The sequence below is a fragment of the Lissotriton vulgaris genome, chromosome 4_1, assembly GCF_964263255.1.
Source record: "Lissotriton vulgaris chromosome 4_1, aLisVul1.2, whole genome shotgun sequence".
NCBI classification, from domain to species: Eukaryota; Metazoa; Chordata; class Amphibia; order Caudata; family Salamandridae; genus Lissotriton; species Lissotriton vulgaris.
Window position 1 is genome coordinate 1950015225 of NC_141691.1, and position 20464 is coordinate 1950035688.

Below are 20464 nucleotides of genomic sequence, written 5' to 3' on the forward strand. Positions count from 1 at the left end.
GGCGTCGGGCACAGTGTCCTCAGCAGGCTCAGAGTCTTTTGTGGCTCTTGCTTTTGAACAGAGCTGCTGTTCACAGAAGATCGGGTCTTTGTGGAAGGCAGTCTGTCCTACCAGGAGTTCTGGAAGTCACTGGTTGCAGGACAAAGCGACTTTTGGCGCAAGTTCTCTGTTAACTGCAGACGGGCCGATAGGGGTGGGGCCAAGTCAGTTGTTCTTTACAGTCTCCTCTGCTGGTCGTCATCTTTCGTCCTTCTTTGTAGGTTGTGGTAATCTGTCTTCTTGGTTCAGGGATACCCCCTAAATACTGTATTTAAGGGGCATTTTAGAGGTTTTGAGGTCAGTAGCCAATGAGCTACTGACCTTAGGGTGACTACACCCTTGGTTTGCTCACCCCACATGGGGGAGTGGGCACAATCCCTAATCCTGATTGGAGAGTGCCTGCCATCTCCAAGATGGTGGGCACTGAAGAGTGGGCTTCACCTCGCCTCCCCCACCTGAGGGGTGGGGTTCGCAGAGGTGGGCACACCTTCTGGGCTGTTCTAATCTTTCTCGCCTGTCTTCCTGACGAAAAGGAGGGGAGAGGGGCCTGCTCCTGTTAGCAGGAGAGGCTGGGCGTTGCGTTACAAAGGAGGTAAGGTCTTTAAAGCTCCCCTGCCACAGATGGCTCCTCCTGGCCTGAGCGAGGTGTTACCACCTCCGCCGTGGAACGGTTTTGTTCCTGGGCGCAGGGAGCAAAGGCTACCATCTCAGGGGTCCAAAACATGTCTCGTGGTGTCAGGTTGGTGTTTACAAGCCGGGGGACCCACCAGAGGTTGGTCATTTTTCAGGGGCAGCTCTATGATGCCCTCTGAGTGCATTGTATAATAAATCCTACACACTGGCATCAGTGTGGGTTTATTATGCGGAGAAGTTTGATAGCAAACTTACCAGAATTCAGTAAAACCATTTTGGTGCTGTGGAGTTTGTAATGACAAACTCCCAGACCATATACTCTTTTTTGCTTTACTGCACTTACAATGTCTAAGAATGAACTTCTACACTGTAGGGGTACAGGGCTTATGCACCTGTACCCTCACTATTGGTCTAGTGCACCCAGTAAGAGGGGCGGCTGACCTATGCCATAGGCAGTGGGTTGTTGGCATGGCACACAGAGATGTGTGTCATGTTGACTCCTCACTTTTCTTTGCACCAAAACACACAGCCTGCAATTTCAGTGTGTGTGTGTGTGTTAAGCTGCAGGACCTCTATGGGTGGCACAATATGTGCTGCAGCCCTTTGACGCCTTCCCTGGTCACAGTGCACTTGGTCCCCATGGTACCTTTTTACAAGGCACATACATGTGGCCAGATAAGTGCCTATTTGTTGAACTTTTACTGGGTGAGAGCCTCATAAGTTGGGACTCGCCCACAATGAACTCATGATGAAAGACTGCATGTGGATTTTCTTAGTGTTCCCCTAGCTTGACTAGGCCGCTGCACAGCAGGTGGAGTAAGGGGCACCAGGCTGGTTACATGCAGACACAAGTATACATGCGTGTGCCCGCGTGTACGGGCTGCGCAGGGGAGATTCCTAGCGTGCGCAGCCTAGGGGCAGCTATAAAGAAAATGGTGGGACAGGACTTATGCAGAATTGGGTGGTGACATGGAATAGGCTTTATACAGTGGGAAGAAAAATGCCAGGGAAAGTCAGTGTGATTTACTGTTTTCACTTCCTTATTCTCTTACGAGGATGGGGAGCCCATGGGCTAGGTTTACTTTCCTAGGGCCTGCAAATTCCAGACACACACTGAAGTCCACTGTAACTTGTGTGAGAAGAAGTATTCTGCAGAGTCCAAAGTCCTATTTGTACTGCTTTTGGGTCATCCAGAAATGCCATATTTCTCTGAATCAGCCCATAACCAGGGCCTGGCTGAGGACTGACCCCAGCAGGCTGGATTAATGACCTCTCCAAAGAAGAGAAGATGGGTGGACCTACAGGCTCATCCATCAGCAGCTGTCACCGGGTGCCAGGCACCAGGCTGCTCAAGGGAGAAGGCAGCGTGGGGGAAGGGGCTTTCAGAGACCATGTGGCAGGAGACCCCGGATGACGCCATCTTGAACCAACCCAGAGGCCTGGGCAGGAAGGAGGGAGCAGGGGCAGTGAAGGGATGTGTTGATGTTTGATTGGACAAACAGACTTCCTGCCAGTCCCCTCCCAAACTTTAACAAGCACTGGCGTTGCCAATAGGTCTCGCAGTAGGAAAGTTGGAGCTATTGGTTTTGTAAATGCCAAAGCCCTTTATGTTTTAAAAATGATAAAAAAAATAAAAGGCATTGTTATTTGCAATTGTAATGGCTCCAACTTTCCTACTGCGATACCTATTGGCAACGTGAGTGGTGTTGCGTGTGTGAGTGGTGTTGCGTGTGTGAGTGGCGTTGCGTGTGTGAGCGGCGTTGCGTGTGTGAGCGGCGTTGCGTGTGTGAGCGGCGTTGCGTGTGTGAGTGGCGTTGCCTGTGTGAGTGGCGTTGCCTGTGTGAGTGGCGTTGCCTGTGTGAGTGGCGTTGCATGTGTGACTTGCGTTGTATGTGTAAGTGGCGTTGCATATGTGAGTGGCGTTGCATGTGTGAGTGGCGTTGCATTTTTTATTGGTGTTGCATGTGTGAGTTCCGTGTCATGTGTGAGTGGCGTTGCATGTGTGTGTTGCGTGCGTGTGCGAGTGGTGTTGCGTGGATGAGTGTTGTTGCGTGGATGAGTGGTGTTGCGTGGATGAGTGGCGTTTCGTGTGTGAGTGGCGTCGCGTGTGTGAGTGGCGTTGCTTTGAGTGAGTTGCGTTGCATGTGTGAGTGGCGTTGCATGTGTGAGTGGCGTTGCATGTGTGAGTGGCGTTGCATGTGTGAGTGGCGTTGCATGTGTGAGTGGCGTTGCATGTGTGAGTGGCGTTGCATGTGTGAGTGGCGTTGCATGTGTGAGTGGTGTTGCGTGGGTGCGTTGCGTTGCCTGTGTGAGTGGCGTTGCCTGTGTGAGTGGCGTTGCCTGTGTGAGTGGCGTTGCCTGTGTGAGTGGCGTTGCCTGTGTGAGTGGCGTTGCCTGTGTGAGTGGCGTTGCCTGTGTGAGTGGCGTTGTGTGTGTGCATGGCGTTGCGTGTGTGAGTGGCGTTGCGTGTGTGCGTGGCGTTGCGTGTGTGCGTGGCGTTGCGTGTGTGAGTGGGCTTGCGTGTGTGAGTGGCGATGCGTGTGTGAGTGGCGTTGCGTGTGTGAGTGGGGTTGCGTGTGTGAGTGGCGCAGCGTGTGTGAGTGGCGCAGCGTGTGTGACTTACGTAGTGTGTGTGAGTGGCGTAGCGTGTGTGACTTGCGTTGCGTGTGTGCGTGGCGTTGTGTGTGCGTGGCGTTGCGTGTGTGCGTGGCGTTGCGTGTGTGCGTGGCGTTGCGTGTATGACTGGCGTTGCGTGTGTGAGTGGCGTTGCGTGTGTGAGTGGCGTTGCGTGTGTGAGTGGCGTTGCGTGTGTGAGTGTTGTTGCGTGTGTGAGTGGCGTTGCGTGTGTGAGTGGCGTTGCGTGTGTGCGTGGCGTTGCGTGTGTGAGTGGCGTTGCGTGTGTGAGTGGCGTTGCATGTGTGAGTGGCGTTGCATGTGTGAGTGGCGTTGCATGTGTGAGTGGCGTTGCATGTGTGAGTGGCGTTGCATGTGTGAGTGGCGTTGCATGTGTGTGTGGCGTTGCATGTTATGCTGGATTATTTGTGAGTGGTGATGTCCTGTTGCAGAGATGTTGATGTGTTGGTGCTGAGTGTTGTTTGTGTTTTGCATAGTTGAGTAGTTGTGTTTTTGTGATGGTGTGTATTAATAGTTTTGTATATATGTTTGTTATGTAGTGTATTATAAGTTGTTGCGTTATGCTTTGTGTTTGTTGTTTTATAGCAATTGTCAGATGTGATGTGAGTGTTATTGTGTTGCATGTATGTATTTTATTCTAACATGTCTTTGTATGTATTTATATTTAAGTATGTGTTATGTGTTGTAATGTTTTTACGTTGTGTATAAAGTGTTATTGAAAGAAAAATGGCGGGCGCTATGTGTTTCCTTTACGTGAATTACGTTAAGTGTTTAGCGTTCTAGTCTTTTTTGTGTATTCTGAATGTGTTTGACGTATGACGTAATCCTTAGCCAATCGCAGGGCTACGTTTGGTGACGTAGCGTTGCGTTTGACGTGCGTTAATTGGGAAATCCCCAGATGTTCGGGAACTTTCGTGGGGAAAGGCGTGTTGTTGTTCCTGTCTTCTTCCGGCGTCGTTTGACAGGTAGGTTTTTTTTACAACTATTTAATGTATGATGTGAATGTATTATAGACTATGTAGAGATGTATTTGATTAATTTTTACAGTTTATTATTAATGTTATACTTTTGTGTATCACAACATTGTTTACGTTATCGTATGTATATTATTAAATATGTATTGAACTTTCTAAATTGTGAATGTGAAATGTTGTAATGTAATTTTATGTAATGTATAGCAATGTATTGATTTTAAGGTATAGTCAAAGTGTGTATTTTATGGATTTATTGATTGTGTACTTTTTTGTTTTTGCTAATAGTTTCCCTTTGTTTCCGAGTTGTTAATTATTAATAATGTAATGTATTAAAGTATTGTTATGCTTCGATAGAATCGGTATATATTAAGTAGGTGTTGGGTAATTATTTCAGGTATCGTATGTACAGTATTGGTCTTGTATTGTTAATAACATGAGTGTATTACTTCCGTCCCTTTTTCCAAGTGCATATTTTGGGTGTAAATTGATTTTGTTTATTGGCGTATCTACAGGAATGGTATTTTAATTGTAATTTACAAGAGTTTTTTTATGTGTTAGCAAGATCTTATTGTGTAGGTGTTATTTTTGCCGTGTTATTTAGTCCATCATTACATGAATGCATTGTATTGTTTATTATTTATTTAAATGTGGTGTAATCCTATTATTGTATAGATGTTGTTGTTAATTTGTGATTTATATAGATAGTTAGATAGGTTTATTGAGGGCGAGAGCTAACAACACATGCAGCATCACTTTCCAGCAGCCTAGCAACACTTACCAACACAGCCGCATTAATTTTTAAACATTAGTATCATTGTGGTGTTGTTGTTTTGTCCATGTGGTGATGGAGAGTGGTGTCGTGATGGTGCTGAGTACTGTTGTATTTTGGAGTGTTGTTGTGGTGCTGTGTAGTGTTAAGGTGTTGTTTGCGAGTGATGATGTGGTCCTTGAGAGTGGTGTTGTGGTGTTATTGGGTGTTGTTCTGGTGTTGCTGAGCGATGTTGTAGTGTTGCAGTGTGACAATGTTAATGTGCTGAGTGTTGTGTTGGTGCATTGTGTTAATGTGTTGTTGCGGAGTGATAATGTTGTGTTGAATCGTGGTGTTGGGGTGGTTGTTAGTAGTGTTGTTGTGTTGTTGAGTTGTGCTCTTTTGATGCTGTTTGATGCTGTTTTGGTGTAGGTTGTTCCTGTTGTTGTGCACTTAGCACCTCCAAAACACTTCGTGCAACAGCAGCATGAGTTAGAGCAACACCAGAGTTGCGTGCTTTTGTGATTGCGCACTTTGTTTGCGTTTTTGTTTTTTGCTGGCATTGTTTATTGGTTTATTTTCCCTTACTTTAGTAAGTGCTTTATGTTGTGAATTTGTTTCCTTTAGCTCGCTTTGTCCACTTTTAAATTGTTGTATTATTTGCTGTGTATTCAGATGTTTGCCTATTTTGTGTGCATTTATGATCTTTGTGAAAGAAATGTTTTATTTTACAATCCCTTTATTCATTTTTGTGTATTAATTGCTGGACTGTCCTTGCGTTGCATTAAGTTTACATTTTTGAATAGCTACAAGTGTGTAATCTGATTAGTACGTATTAAAATAAATGTTGCCCAACGTTATTTATGTGTGGAGTTTGAGGGTGGAGTTGTAGTTGGAGGGTAAAGTTGTAGGGTGGTATAGTAGTTATAGGGTGTAGTTGGAGGGTGGACTTGGACGGTGTGAGTGTGAGGGTGAGGGTGAGTGGATGTGAGTGTTTGGGTGTTTGAGGGTGTGTGACAGTGTGTGAGAGTGATTGAGCGTGACTGTTTTAGTATGAGTGAGGGTGTGAGTGTTGTGAGTGTATGTGTGAGGATGAGGGGGTGAGGGTAAATGTTGGCTAACGCTATTTATGTGTTTTACGGTGTAGTTGGAGGGTGGACTTGGACAGTGTGAGTGTGAGTGGATGTGAGTGTCTGGGCGTTTGATGTTGTGAGTGAGGCTGAGCGTGTGTTGGTGAGTGATGGTGTGTGAGGGTATGAGTGTGATTGAGGGTGTGAGTTTGTGAGAGTGTGAGAGTGTGATGTAGGGTGAGGATGAGTGAGGGTGTGTTCGGCTGAGGGTGAGGGTGGGTGAGGGTGTGAGTCATTGTGATGATGCCTATAAGTGATCATTTTTTCTCCGTGAATATTGTACACTTCAAATGTATTAATGTTGTGAAGCGTTTTTTGAGAAAGCTAATCCTGCCCTATGTAATGTTGATTGATGCTGTTGTTAACGCTGAATCAAAAAACAAACACATCAGTAACGTTTTTTATATAATGCATGTCAAAAGTTATCATTTTTTTGTACGGTACACATCAATTTGCACAGCAAAAGCTTGGCTTGCATTAACATAGATGCGCATTGATTTTGTCTGTGTTTGCTTATTCGAGACAATGTTTACCTCCTTATAAATTTCCGACTACAGATGTGCATTAATTGTGGCAAAGTATAAGTATGAAGCCACCTTTAAAAATTGTATTGTTGTTGTTGTTTAGTTTGAGTGAAATACTTTCTTGTACTTATTAGTGAATTGCAAGTAGGATGTGAGGTCTAGTGCTCTTGTGATTACGCACTTTCTTTGTTTTGTGGATTCTTTCCACCATTGTTTAATGGTTTATTTACTTCCCCTTACTTTAGTGACTGCTTTATGTTGTGAATTTGTGTCCTTTAGAGGTCTTTGTCCCCTTTTAAATTGGTGTATTACTCGCTGTGTATTCAGATGTTTCCCTTTTTTCTTCGGATTTATTTTTTTCTGTAAAAAATGTTATATTTAACAATCCTATACTGCGTTTTTAATGTATTAATTTGTGCACTGTCCTTGCGATGCATTAAGTTTTCATTTTTGAATACCTACAAGTGTGTAATCTGATGTTTTGTTATTGAATTAAATGTTGCCTAATGCTATTTACTTTTGGAGTTGGAGGGTGGATTAGTAGTTGGAGGGTGCATTAGTAGTTGGAGGGTGGATTATTAGTTGTAGGGTGGAGTTGTAGGGTGGTGTTGTAGGGTGGAGTTGGAGGGTGGAGTTGGAGGGTGGAGTTGGACGGTGTGAGTTTGAGGGTGAGTGGATGTGAAGGTCAGGGGGTGTGAGGGTGTGTGATGGTGTGTAAGGGCAAGTGAGGGTGACTGTGTGAGTATGAGTGAGGGTGTGAGGGTTGTGAGGGGGGTGAGGGTGTCTGAAGGTGAGGGGGTGAGGGTGTCTGAAGATGAGGGGGTGAGGGTAATGGGGTGTGAGTGTGTGTGATGCTAGGTGTGGGTGAGTGAGGGCGAGTGTTGTGAGGGTGTGAGTGTGTGAAGGTGAGTGAGGGTGTGCAAGTTTTAAGGTTGAGTGTGTGACTGTGGGTGAGGGTGGGTGAGGGTGTGTGAGGAGGTGTGAGGGTGAGGGGGTGATGTAGAGTGATGGTGTGTGAGGGTGAGTGGGGGAGGGTGAGTGAGGGTGTGTGAGGGTGAGGGTGAGGTTGTTGAGGGTGAGGGTGTGTTGTTGAGTGATGGTGTTTGAGGTTGTGAGGGAGTTTGAGGATGAGTGATGGTGTGTGAGGCTGTGTGTGAGGGTGTGAGTGGGTGTGAGTGAGAGTTGTTGTGATGATGGCTATAAGTGTTTATATTTTCGCCGTGAATATTGTACACTTCAAATGTATTAATGTTGTGAAGCGTTGTTTCTGAAGCTAAGAGACCTATGTAATGTTTATTGATGCTGTTATCGCTGAATCCAAAATCAAAGACATCAGTAATTTTTTTTATATTATACATGTAAATTTTTGTCATTTTTTTTTTGGTAAGGTACACATCAAGCCGCACTGCAAAAGCTTTGCTTGCATTAACATAGATGCGCAGTCATTTTGGAGGGTGGAGTTGTAGGGTGGTGTTGTAGGGTGGATTAGGAGGGTGGCCTTGGACAGTGTGAGGGTTATTGGATGTGAGGTTCAGGGGGTGTGAGGGTGTGTGATGGTGTGTGAGTGTGAGTGAGGGTGACGGTGTGAGCATGAGTGAGGGTTGTGAGGGTGGACTTTGAAGGTGTGAGGGTGATTGGATGTGATGTTCAGGGGGTGTGAGGGTGTGTGATGGTGTGTGAGGGTGAGTGAGGGTGACGGTGTGAGTATGAGTGTGGGTGATGGGATGAGGGTGTGTGAAGATGAGGGGGTGAGGGTAATGGGATGTGAGAGTGTGATGATAGGTGTGGGTGAGTGAAGGTGAGAGTTTGAGGGTGAGTGAGGGTGAGTGTTGTGAGGGTGTGAAGGTGAGTGGGTGAGTGGCGTTGCGTGGGTGAGTGGCGTTGCGTGGGTGAGTGGCGTTGCGTGGGTGAGTGGCGTTGCGTGGGTGAGTGGCGTTGCGTGGATGAGTGGCGTTGCGTGGATGAGTGGCGTTGCGTGGATGAGTGGCGTTGCGTGGATGAGTGGGGTTGCGTGGATGAGTGGGGTTGCGTGGATGAGTTGCGTTGCGTGGATGTGGGAGTGGCGTTGCGTTGGTGAGTGGCGTTGCGTTGGTGAGTGGGGTTGCGTGGGTGAGTGGCGTTGCGTGGGTGAGTGGCGTTGCGTGGGTGAGTGGCGTTGCGTGGGTGAGTGGCGTTGCGTGGGTGAGTGGCGTTGCGTGGATGAGTGGCGTTGCGTGGATGAGTGGCGTTGCGTGGATGAGTGGCGTTGCGTGGATGAGTGGCGTTGCGTGGATGAGTGGCGTTGCGTGGATGAGTGGCGTTGCGTGGATGAGTGGCGTTGCGTGGATGAGTGGCGTTGCGTGGATGAGTGGGGATGCGTGGATGAGTGGGGATGAGTGGGGTTGCGTGGATGAGTGGGGTTGCGTGGATGAGTGGGGTTGCGTGGATGAGTGGGGTTGCGTGGATGAGTGGGGTTGCGTGGATGAGTGGCGTTGCGTGGATGAGTGGCGTTGCGTGGATGAGTAGGGTTGCGTGGTGTTGCGTGGATGAGTGGCGTTGCGTGGATGAGTGGGGTTGCGTGGATGAGTGGGGTTGCGTGGATGAGTGGGGTTGCGTGGATGAGTGACGTTGCGTGGATGAGTGACGTTGCGTGGATGAGTGGGGTTGCGTGGATGAGTGGGGTTGCGTGGATGAGTGGGGTTGCGTGGATGAGTGGGGTTGCGTGGATGAGTGGGGTTGCGTGGATGAGTGGGGTTGCGTGGATGAGTGGGGTTGCGTGGATGAGTGGGGTTGCGTGGATGAGTTGCGTTGCGTGGATGAGTTGCGTTGATGTGGGAGTGGTGTTGCTTGAATGAGTGGCGTTGCGTTGGTGAGTGGGGTTGCGTGGGTGAGTGGCGTTGCGTGGGTGAGTGGCGTTGCGTGGATGAGTGGCGTTGCGTGGATGAGTGGGGTTGCGTGGATGAGTGGGGTTGCGTGGATGAGTGGGGTTGCGTGGATGAGTGGGGTTGCGTGGATGAGTGGGGTTGCGTGGATGAGTTGCGTTGATGTGGGAGTGGTGTTGCTTGGGTGAGTGGGGTTGCGTGGGTGAGTGGGGTTGCGTGGGTGAGTGGGGTTGCGTGGGTGAGTGGGGTTGCGTGGGTGAGTGGGGTTGCGTGGGTGAGTGGCGTTGCGTGGGTGAGTGGCGTTGCGTGGGTGAGTGGCGTTGCGTGGGTGAGTGGCGTTGCGTGGGTGAGTGGCGTTGCGTGGGTGAGTGGCATTGCGTGGGTGAGTGGCGTTGCGTGGGTGAGTGGCGTTGCGTGGGTGAGTGGCGTTGCGTGGATGAGTGGCGTTGCGTGGATGAGTGGCGTTGCGTGGATGAGTGGCGTTGCGTGGATGAGTGGCGTTGCGTGGATGAGTGGCGTTGCGTGGATGAGTGGCGTTGCGTGGATGAGTGGCGTTGCGTGGATGAGTGGCGTTGCGTGGATGAGTGGCGTTGCGTGGATGAGTGGCGTTGCGTGGATGAGTGGCGTTGCGTGGATGAGTGGCGTTGCGTGGATGAGTGGCGTTGCGTGGATGAGTGGCGTTGCGTGGATAGTGGCGTTGCGTGGATGAGTGGCGTTGCGTGGATGAGTGGCGTTGCGTGGATGAGTGGCGTTGCGTGGATGAGTGGCGTTGCGTGGATGAGTGGCGTTGCGTGGATGAGTGGCGTTGCGTGGATGAGTGGCGTTGCGTGGATGAGTGGCGTTGCGTGGATGAGTTGCGTTGCGTGGATGAGTTGCGTTGCGTGGATGAGTTGCGTTGCGTGGATGAGTTGCGTTGCGTGGATGAGTTGCGTTGCGTGGATGAGTTGCGTTGCGTGGATGAGTTGCGTTGATGTGGGAGTGGTGTTGCTTGGATGAGTGGCGTTGCGTGGGTGAGTGTGGTGTTGCGTGGGTGATAGTGGGCTTACGTGGGTGTGAGTGGCGTTGCGTGTCTGAAAGTGGTGCTGTGTGGGTGAAAGTGGCACAGAGCCTTTGATGTGGCCTGGCGCAGGAGAAATGCTGCTGCTGGGAACAGATGGCCTGGCCGTGAAGCAGGGGGCGGGGCAGCGCTGGGGAAGCCTGTGGGAGGGTGATTGATGCCTTGGATGTAAGGAGGGAGGAGAGGCTTTTGCGAGCCTTGTGCAGGAGAAATGCTGCTTAGGCTATTGCTATTGTAGGCGATGCGATGTGGGTAAGTATAGAGTGCAAGCATGGTGAAAGGAGATGCGTGGAGGATGGGGGCGGGCTTGGGAAACAGAGTACGACCGGCCTTAACAGAGATCTCCTTCCCAAAATGTCTAATTGACAACGCATTTCGTTTCACGCAGTATGCTGCTCTGTGAGCAAGGACACGCTGTACTCTGCAAATGTGGGAAAGTGGGCAATTTTATTTATGAAGCTTGCTGAAACGACATCACCATAAATTATACCATAAAAGATATATTTCTCGTGGCAAAAGTGCAAAAACGTTTTACTTTTTCAAAAAGTCTAACACAATTAATTAAAATATTCGAAATCGTAAAAATAAATGTGACTCAAATAACAGATGAATGAATCAGCCTGCAGATTTCAAAGGACATTATTGTAGGCGATGCGATGTGGGTAAGCATAGAGTGCAGGCATTGTGAAAGGAGATGCGTGGAGGATGAGGGGCGTGGAGGATGAGGGGCGTGGAGGATGGGGGGCGTGGAGGATGGGGGCGGGCTTGGGAAACAGAGTACGGCCGGCCTGCGGCCGGCCATGAATAATTAGGGGAGGAGAAGCCCTTTGATGTGCTGGGCTGACCCTGAATGCGCGTGCTTGTTCACGTGAACTTCATGAAAACCGCGAGGCTGAAAGCCCTTTGGTTTGACTTGTGTTTTGCCGACATGAATTCTCGCTCCGCTCGATGCGCTTGCGCACATCGATAGGTCGCGAGACCTAAAAAGTGTTTGCACAGGAAGAGAAGCTCCTGGCCCCGCCTAAGATGGGGAGCGCCGCCGCGCTCCCCGCAAGAATGCAGGTGCAGTGGAAGATGGAGCTAAACAGGAGGGGGGGACAGGGGGGGGGGGGGGGGGGGCGGGCTGCAGCGCAACCCCACTTGCGCCTGAAAAGTAGTTGGTTAAGTGGGGTGCCAGGAGTCTACCCTTGCACCCAACGAGAAGGCGGAAGTTGGGGCGCTGTCGTGCCCTCTACCCCCATGAAGACTACTTGGGGGCCCGGGACCCCAACTCTGGGCCCTGAAGAGGAGGAAGACCAGTTGGAAGCGCCATTGCGCTCGCTGTGAAGAATGGCCCCTGGGGGCCCGGGGGCCCATCCCTGGGCCCGCTGAGAAGAGGGAGGATGGCGGAGTGCTATTGCACTCCCCCGCGGCTGCAGGAAGGAAGGGGGAGTGCCGCAGCACTCTCCAAGGCCAGCTGGATCAGCGCTGGCCTCCGTTGTCTGCCTGCGGGCAGAGCAGAACTGCGATGCTGGCTCCCGCGGCAGCACGCGAGGGTGCTGGCTGGGCAGGGAGCAGGCGGGGTAGCCAGGGGTGAGCTCCCCGGGCTGCCCTCCAACATGGAAAGCCTGCGGGCGTCCCAGGTGGGACCGGGCCCCATACATTCACGGAAGGGACCGGTGGGACCGGGCCCCTAAAAATCAGCATAAGTGGCCGGGGTGGGCTCCCTGAACCGTATCACTCACCTGGGGGTCCGGGTGGGACCGAACCCTCCAACAGAAGGCAGACGTGGCCGGAGGCGCACAGCGCGGCTCTCCCCAGAGCAGCGGGGGAGCTGCTGCTCTAATATGCAAGAGTGCCCATAATGCCTTGCAGGCCCGGACCGGTCTGCAAGGAAAAGTCTGCTTTTCTCTACTTGGTGGCCCCAGGAGGACGGGGTCACCACCAAATGTGTGACCGGGTGCAGGGGGAGCTGCAGGAGTAACGCAGTCTCCCCCAGCACAATGCAAAGAAGTCCCTCCCTAAGTCTCATGCGGACTAAAAAGAATAACCCCTCAAGGGCTCTGCTAGGAGTCATCTGCATCCCCATGGCTGGAACTTTTGTTCTACAGCTGGGGGTGCCTTAGGGACTGCCTCAAGTGAAGGGTTGAGTTGGGGATGTCTGTAGAAGGGCATTCCCTGGAGGTGAAGAGGTGTAATTGCACCCGCATTGCATTTACTAATGTTATTTCTTTCAGAGGGACTGAAAGTCACATGCGTAATGTGAAGTACCTGTGTAAGGTGATGTCATAAGCAAGTGGGGTTAGGTTGCCAGACATTCCCGCTAGGATGTCTGGTTGTATATGCTTAATCCTGTGATGTCTTTAGGGGCTGTAATTGCAATGCATTCTAATGATCAACAAAGGCGTTGAGCACTGTCATTCTAAAGTGATGCTTAAACATGTGTTCTTGCTGCTGCGCTTAGGTGAAGAACCCAGGCTGTTAGCCCTTAAGATGTAGAGGTGTATAGTTCATGGTCAGTCGGAAATGCTCAGTCAAGGTTGTGTGTCACTAGAGCAGGTGTGCCTATTTTAAATGCTTGTTGAGGTAATGGGGTGGGTCGCCACTGGGATGATGCCAGTGCACAGGGCCCTTGCTCTAGGTTTGTTCAACTAACTGCATTTAGGGGCCAGATGTGCATACATGGGAGTGGTGGAACCAAACCCCCTCTCCCCCCCCCCCTTGCCGGAGGGGTGGAGATGTTATGCAATGTCACAAAGTAATTCCAACAGCTTATGAATATTTGTAAATTGGTGCATAGTATGGAGTAGTGCGTGAGTTTCATAAATGTACTCTTACTTTTATGAAGCAAAGTACAGACTGGACAATCAATTATTGAGTGTTATGGCTTAGCACCTGTGATAGCGATTACTAGCCCACACCACCTCCCTTGAGTAAGTCTCAGACTGCTCTGCAACGCTACCCTCAGAGTCAGGTGCTACAGTTTGGTGTTTGGTTCCCAGTGAAGGACAAATGAAGTCATGTTATTTGTTCAGTCCTCACAGATACTGCCTTGTTTTCCAACAGTGAGTTTCAGACATCGCACCTGTCCCACGATCCTTCTCACTTTTGACAATTTCAAACCGCTTGCAGCACTCACACCAGTTAACATTTATTTATGTTATTGCTTAATTTGTATTTTACCTTCAGCCTTACATTTCCTGTCCCCATTAAAAAAAAAGATGGATCGATGCATAAATGTGTATTTTAATTTCTGTTGGTTTACGTTTGCGGACAAGGTGTTATTGTAATGTGTTCCTGAAAAACCCTAGTGAAAGATTCTTTCTTTGAACTTCAACAGGCAATCTTTACCACACATTTCTCTCTATTCATTATAATTTGGAGGATGGCAGAAGAGATTCGCAGACTGCATGTGGATTTGAGCCTAGTGAAGCCACTCAAATTCATGAGCATAGTTGCCAGTGTTACTGGACCCATCTACAACTTCTCTAACCAGTCTACCAAGGTTCTGTAAGAAGCCCTTTGCTCCAGTGTTTGCTCCAAATGTAGGATACTGGATCCAAAAGATTAAGAAGGAAGCTGGTAAACACAGGTTAAACACAGGCTATTTTTACATGAGTTAGAATAGGCATTAAGTCAGAATACAGGCCATGTGAATTTGTTTACAAAAGATTATTATAAACCAATTTGAGCTACTGCTATGATGAGTGTAAACAAACTACAAACAATCAGAATACTCACAGCAAGTTCTGCCAGTGTACAATTTCACAACTGAATGTTTCATTAACTACATATTGTTTGCAGTGTTGAAATACATTTTGCTCTCATTCCCTTCCTTGTTGAGATATGCCTGTTATGGAAAATTGTCAAATAGCTGATGTGAAATATGATTTACAAAGGAAGAGCAGATATTACAATAGTTTGGGAATCTGACTGGGATTGGAGCACAAGGGCGAGGATTGTGCCTATTTCGTATCTGACAGTTAGGGCACCTGGGCATTAATGTCTCTCTGGATCCGACAGCTAGATATGTTGAAAATCTTCTTCCCCCGTTGCAAAGGCTTAGGAGTGACTCAGCTCACTGGCGAAGGCTTCCGATCTCGTTGTTGGGCCGGGCAGCCCTATTCAATATGATGTGTTTGCCCCGCTTCCTTTACGCCCTTCAGAATACCTTAGACGTACTGCCCGCTAATTATTTCCGCGAGGTGGAGGGGCTACAACGTAGTCTGTTATGGGAGGGGAGGCCCCGTATTGCTCTTGCCAAACTGACGCTCAAATGGTATGATGAAGGTATTGCCCTCCCAGATATCAAGCGCTATTACTGGGCTTCCCAGCTGGCTGCGATTAACCATGGAACATATGGGCCCGTGGCGGATCCCGGTTACGCTATGGACAATTGGCTCCTCCCGAGGGGTAGTTATAGCAGGGCACTATATTCCAGGCCGATGAAGTTTGATTTGACAGGACCCACCAAACATGCAGTAAAAATCTGGCATGATGCCACAAGCTATTTGGGGTGAAGAGAGAGGCTGACCCTAGCAACCCCACTTTTTGATTCGGAACGATTGGGTAAGCTTTGGAACACAAATGGATTTGATAAATGGGAGCTGATAGGGATTTCAACTATAAAGGATATGTGGGACAAGGGGCGGGTTAAATCATTTGAAGAAATGCAGGTAGAATTTGAACTTTCAGGATCTGAGTATTTCCGATATGTGCAAGTTCGACATTCGTTAATGGCGGCTCCCAGTATGGAGGAGGATATACCGGAAGCATCGCCCCTTGAGGATAGAATCCTAGATGGTAATCTCCCCGAAAAGACAATCTACCTGATCTGTAAGAAACTAATCATTAATAGGGCTGATCTACTTAAGGAACTGAGGAATAAGTGGACACGGGATGGAATAGAATTGGATGATGAAGACTGGTAATCAGCGGTGTTCTCCCCAAAAGTGGTCGCTATTGCTGCAAGGCTGCGACTAGTAAAGTTAAAGATACTACACAGGGTCTATGTCACAGGCCCCCGCCTTGTACAGATGGGGGTGTTGGAAGTTGGATTGTGTAGACGTAAGTGTGGGCTGGTGGGAACATTCTCCTATATAATTTGGGAGTGCCGACACATAGCCGAGTACTGGAGTAAGATTCATGATAGTATGCGGGAGGTCACAGGTGTCTCCTTGTTAACGGAAGAGTGCAGATGCCTTCTTAATATTTGGGAACCCACTTATCTTAACTCAGCACAGACACAGTGGCCCACACTGGGCTATATGATTGCGAAAAGAAACATCGGCCAAAGGAGGGGTGCCGAATTGCCTCCCACCCTTGACAATTGGAAGAATGACTTGGACTTGAGTATGTTCCGAGAAAAAACGGTGTACTTGGCGAGAGGCCGTCACCGAAAATGGGCATTGATTTGGAATCAGTGGAATAAATATAGAGGAGAGATTTGTTTACCATCTAGAGACTCTGTATTTGATGTTCCCCCATCCCCTTGAAGTGTTTTGATAATGTATGTGCTTTGGTACTGGTCCCCCCCTCTCCTCTCAAAATGTATTGCAGAATGGTAAAGCGATTCTTCTGTATTGTGTCCTTTTTTGTTTGATGCCTTCATTCAATAAAAAGAATTAAAAAAAAAAGGAGGGATTAGTTCCTGTCACTTAATGCCTGAATTTTCTGAGAATTGAGGTGCTAATAGGAAAAGGATAAGGTTACCATAACCCATATCAATATACTCTCTTTCGAAAACAAGAAGCAGTATAGACAAATGGGATTAGTTTATCAGGGCCCAAGTTATTATACAGTACTTACGAGAAAGAAGCCTTTGAAATGCAATAGGTCTCGCATTAGGAAAATTGGAGCTATTGGTATTGTAAATGACAAATATTTTATTTATGTGTTGGTTTTGAAAATAGCGAAATTAATAGCTTTGTCATTTACAATGCCAATAGTTTTAACTTTCGAAAATGTGACACCTATAGCATTTGTAATCCAATATGTGTTGTATTTACGTGACGTAGATGTATTGATATTACAAATAACAATGTCTTAATTTTGTTTTATTAATTAATACTCAAATAAAAGTTATTGTGATTTATAACGGCAATAGCTTAAACTTTTGTAAATAACTTTTGTGAAGATTATGTTCAGTGTATTTTATTGTGATGAAAATCCAAGACCAGAAGTGAAATATTAACATCTTTTGTGACATTTGTAATAAAGCTTGAAACATTGAGAGAACATATTTGAACCAGTTGTTGTTGAATGGTTGCACAGATTGATGCTGTGGTGGCACCGAGTGATGCTGTGGCATTCAGTGATGCTGTGGTGGCGCATAGAGATGTTGTGGTGCCCCTGAGTGATTCTTTGGTGGTGCTGAGTGATGCTGTGGTGATGCGATAGAGTGAGGGCGATGGATAGAGTGAGGGCGATGGATAGAGTGAGGGCGATGGATAGATCGAGTGAGGGCGATAGTTACAGTGAGGGCGTAGTGTACTGCCCCTAGAGTACCCTATTCCTGCTACAAACAGCACACAGCATTCATGACACATGAGCTGTACTGCAAAAAGTGTACTTTTGTGGTCCCTGAGGATCAGTTTTTGCCCCTTCGCTCAATGACAGCAAAAGTGAGAAAGAGCGAGAAATAAATAGAGCTAGAGAATGTGAGAGAAAAATTAGAAGAGGAGGGGAGAGACAGAGAGGGAAGGATGACAGTGTGCATAAAAAAATGTAAGAGAAAAAGAAAAATAAGGCAAGCAGAGAAAGATAGGATATGAAAATAGAAGAAATAAATGAGTATAAATAGATAAAGGAGCAAAAGAAAGGCGGTGAAGGAAAAAGATACACGAGAAGAAAATGAAAGGAAGATAAAAAGTAACAGTGAAATGAATGAATGAAAGGAAAAGAAGAAAAAAGAATGACAGAAAGGCATAAAGAGACAAATAAGGAAATTAGAATGGAGAAAGAGGAAAGAAGGCAAGAGAAAAAAAAAAACAAGAAAAGGATGGAGAGTAAGGCAAGAAGAAAATGAGAGGTACAAAGGCAAAGAGAGAAGAAGTTAAAATAAAATGGGAAAGAAACAAAGAAGGAGATGCATTGAGAAACGTACAAGAAATAAATACAAAAAAAGAGAAAAAATAAGAGGGGAGGAAAGATCAAGATAGAGAAAGATGATAAGGCTGAAAGAAAGGAGGTAAAGATGAAGAGCACATAGGCACACTACAAAACAGGCAAGTTGTTGTTCGAACATAAGTGCATCTTGAATAGTTAATTTAGGAAGATAGGAATTAGAACAAAGTTAATAGATGTACTTGTAGTTAGAGCTAGTAAAAATATATTGCACGTTGTAACAGACATACCTTTTTAAAATTAAAATGAGACGCAGACACTCTAGATGCCCCCATCCGTCTGGATGAGGTGCTGGCCGCTATATCCCGCATCCGCTCGCTCAAATCCCCAGGACCGGACGGCTTCTCGGCCGGCTTCTACAAAACCTTTAGCCAGCTGCTCGCTCCGGTCCTCATCCGGCTTGTCAATTCCTTTGAAGTCCCAAGCTCCATCCGCCCAGACATGCTGGCGGCCAAAATAGTTGTGCTTCCTAAACCGGGTAAGAAACCTACGCACTGCTCCGCGTTCCGTCCTATCTCGTTACTCAACCTAGACCTGAAACTGTTTACCGGAATTTTGGCTGCGCGTCTAGGTCCATGCCTGCCTGGGATTTTGGAGCCTGACCAGTCGGGCTTTGTCCCTAATCGCCAATGTAGCGATAACACCAAACGGGTAATTCATCTGGTCGACAAGGCCCATTTTCAGGACTCTGACTCTGTGTTGTTGGCCATCGACCCCGAAAAGGCGTTCGACCGAGTCGACTGGACCTACTTACAGAGGGACTTGGCGCGCTTTAAGCTAGGAGACCGCTTCCAGTCCTGGATCTCAAGTTGCCACCACTCGCCCCCAAGCTCGGGTCCGCTTGGGCAGCCTCCGCTCGAGCCCTTTTGAGATCCAGCGCGGCACGAGGCAGGGGTGCCCCCTCTCACCCCTCCTGTTTGCCTTGTACATAGAGCCCCTAGCGCAGAGGATCCGGGATAACCCTGCTATCCAGGGCATTACCTTCAGCCGAGAACCTCACACGGTCGGCCTTTATGCCGACGACATACTAGCCGCTCTCAACCACCCGGACCGATCTGTCCCCGACCTTTTGGAGGAGTTGGACTCTTTTGGTGCTGTTGCAGGCTTCAAAATCAACAGAGGGAAATCTCTGATACTGCCCCTGGGCCAAAACGCCCACCCGAGCAGGAACACACTCACATACGGGGGCGACTTACAGCAGACCACACAACTCCCTTACCTGGGCATAACCCTCACCTCCTCGACGGAGTCGACGATGGCTCTTAATTACAAAACCCTCACCTGCCAGATTCGGGCCAACTTTACGCGCTGGTCCAAGCAACCCGGCTCCCTATTGGGACGGGTCGCGGCAGTGAAAATGACAATTCTACCAAAGATCTTATACTTCTTTCAAACCCTCCTGGTCATGCCCCCCGTCGGCGTCCTTGCGGACTTACAAGCCGCTCTCCACCACTTCATCTGGGAGGGGAAGCGGTCACGCGTACATAAACGGCTGGCATCCCGAAGCAATACTTCCAGGCCTCCCAACTCCGCTATTTGGTGGAATGGTATAGGCCGGAATCCGAGAAACGGTGGCTATTTCAGGATAGGGGGATGGCCCAGACGCCCCTATGGAGGGTTCCTTTCCTCCCCCGGCAGCACAGGCCGCAATACCTCTTGAAATCACCTATCACCCGCACCATTATGCAGGTTTGGGACACGGTCACCGTTAAAAAAGGTTTAACAACCTTCCCCTCCCCATTTACCCCCATCCTGGACAACCCGGAGTTCCCACCAGGCAATGACCCCCCATGCCTTCCCGCAATGGCGCGGCACCAACTGCCGGACAGCCGGCGACCATTTCGATTTGCGGGGCTTTCTTCCCCTCTCGGACATCAAGCAGGGCTTTGACATAGCGAATCCTCACCTTTTCCAATACCTCCAACTCAGACACTGGCTCACAAACCCGGTCAACGCCCCTCTAGCTGGTCGACCAATGACGGCCTTTGAGAAATGGCTGATGACAAAAGACTCAGACACCTCATCTCGGACATCTATAAAATGCTCACGCCCCCAGCCATCCGGGCAAATCAGCGGGTCAGAAACGCAGGGAAGCGGAACTTGGCAGGGCTTTGACACCCAAAGAATGGAGCTACATCCATCATAGGGCCTCACACACCACACGCAACACCGCAGGCAGGGAAGCAGCTCACTCCGGCCTGGCTCCATAAAGGGAACCCGACCCGTAGTGCATTGTGCCTGAGGGGATGTGGGGAACAGGGCACCATGACCCATCTCTTCTGGGACTGCTGTGAGGTCCGGGACTACTGGGAGAAAGTCCTAGACGATATTGATTCTACCTTTGACACCGAAATCCCGAGATTTCTAGCCTACACCGTCTTGGGCCTACCAAATGCACTCACTTTTCCCCTGAAATCTATGCGAGGTCGCCAAATGGGGATTGCCTTGCAAGCAGCTACTCAACATGTCCTATCGCTCTGGGGCTCGACCACCAGGCCTACACACACGGGATGGCTACACAAACTCTGGTTCACTTTGGGGATGGAACGTATCCAAGCTACACTTACACCCACCGCAGCAACTTTTTAGAAGATCTGGCTCCCGCTGCTATCCCTCCTGTCCAAAGAGTTCAATGAAATCACATGCCCCAGATACCTCCGCATTCTGCGACTTACCGAAGCCACACATGACCCTCCGTGATCTCATGTATCATTGCAATACCCATTACCTGATTGTATTCGCTAACGTCTCTCAGGCACG

At 48.6% G+C, this 20464-nt stretch overlaps 1 protein-coding gene across 4 annotated transcripts in view; it reads right to left on the reverse strand.

Moving 5' to 3' along the window:
• AGO2 (argonaute RISC catalytic component 2) overlaps positions 1-20464 on the reverse strand; it is a 517461-nt gene that overhangs the window by 191825 nt on the left and 305172 nt on the right. The window lies entirely within an intron of this gene.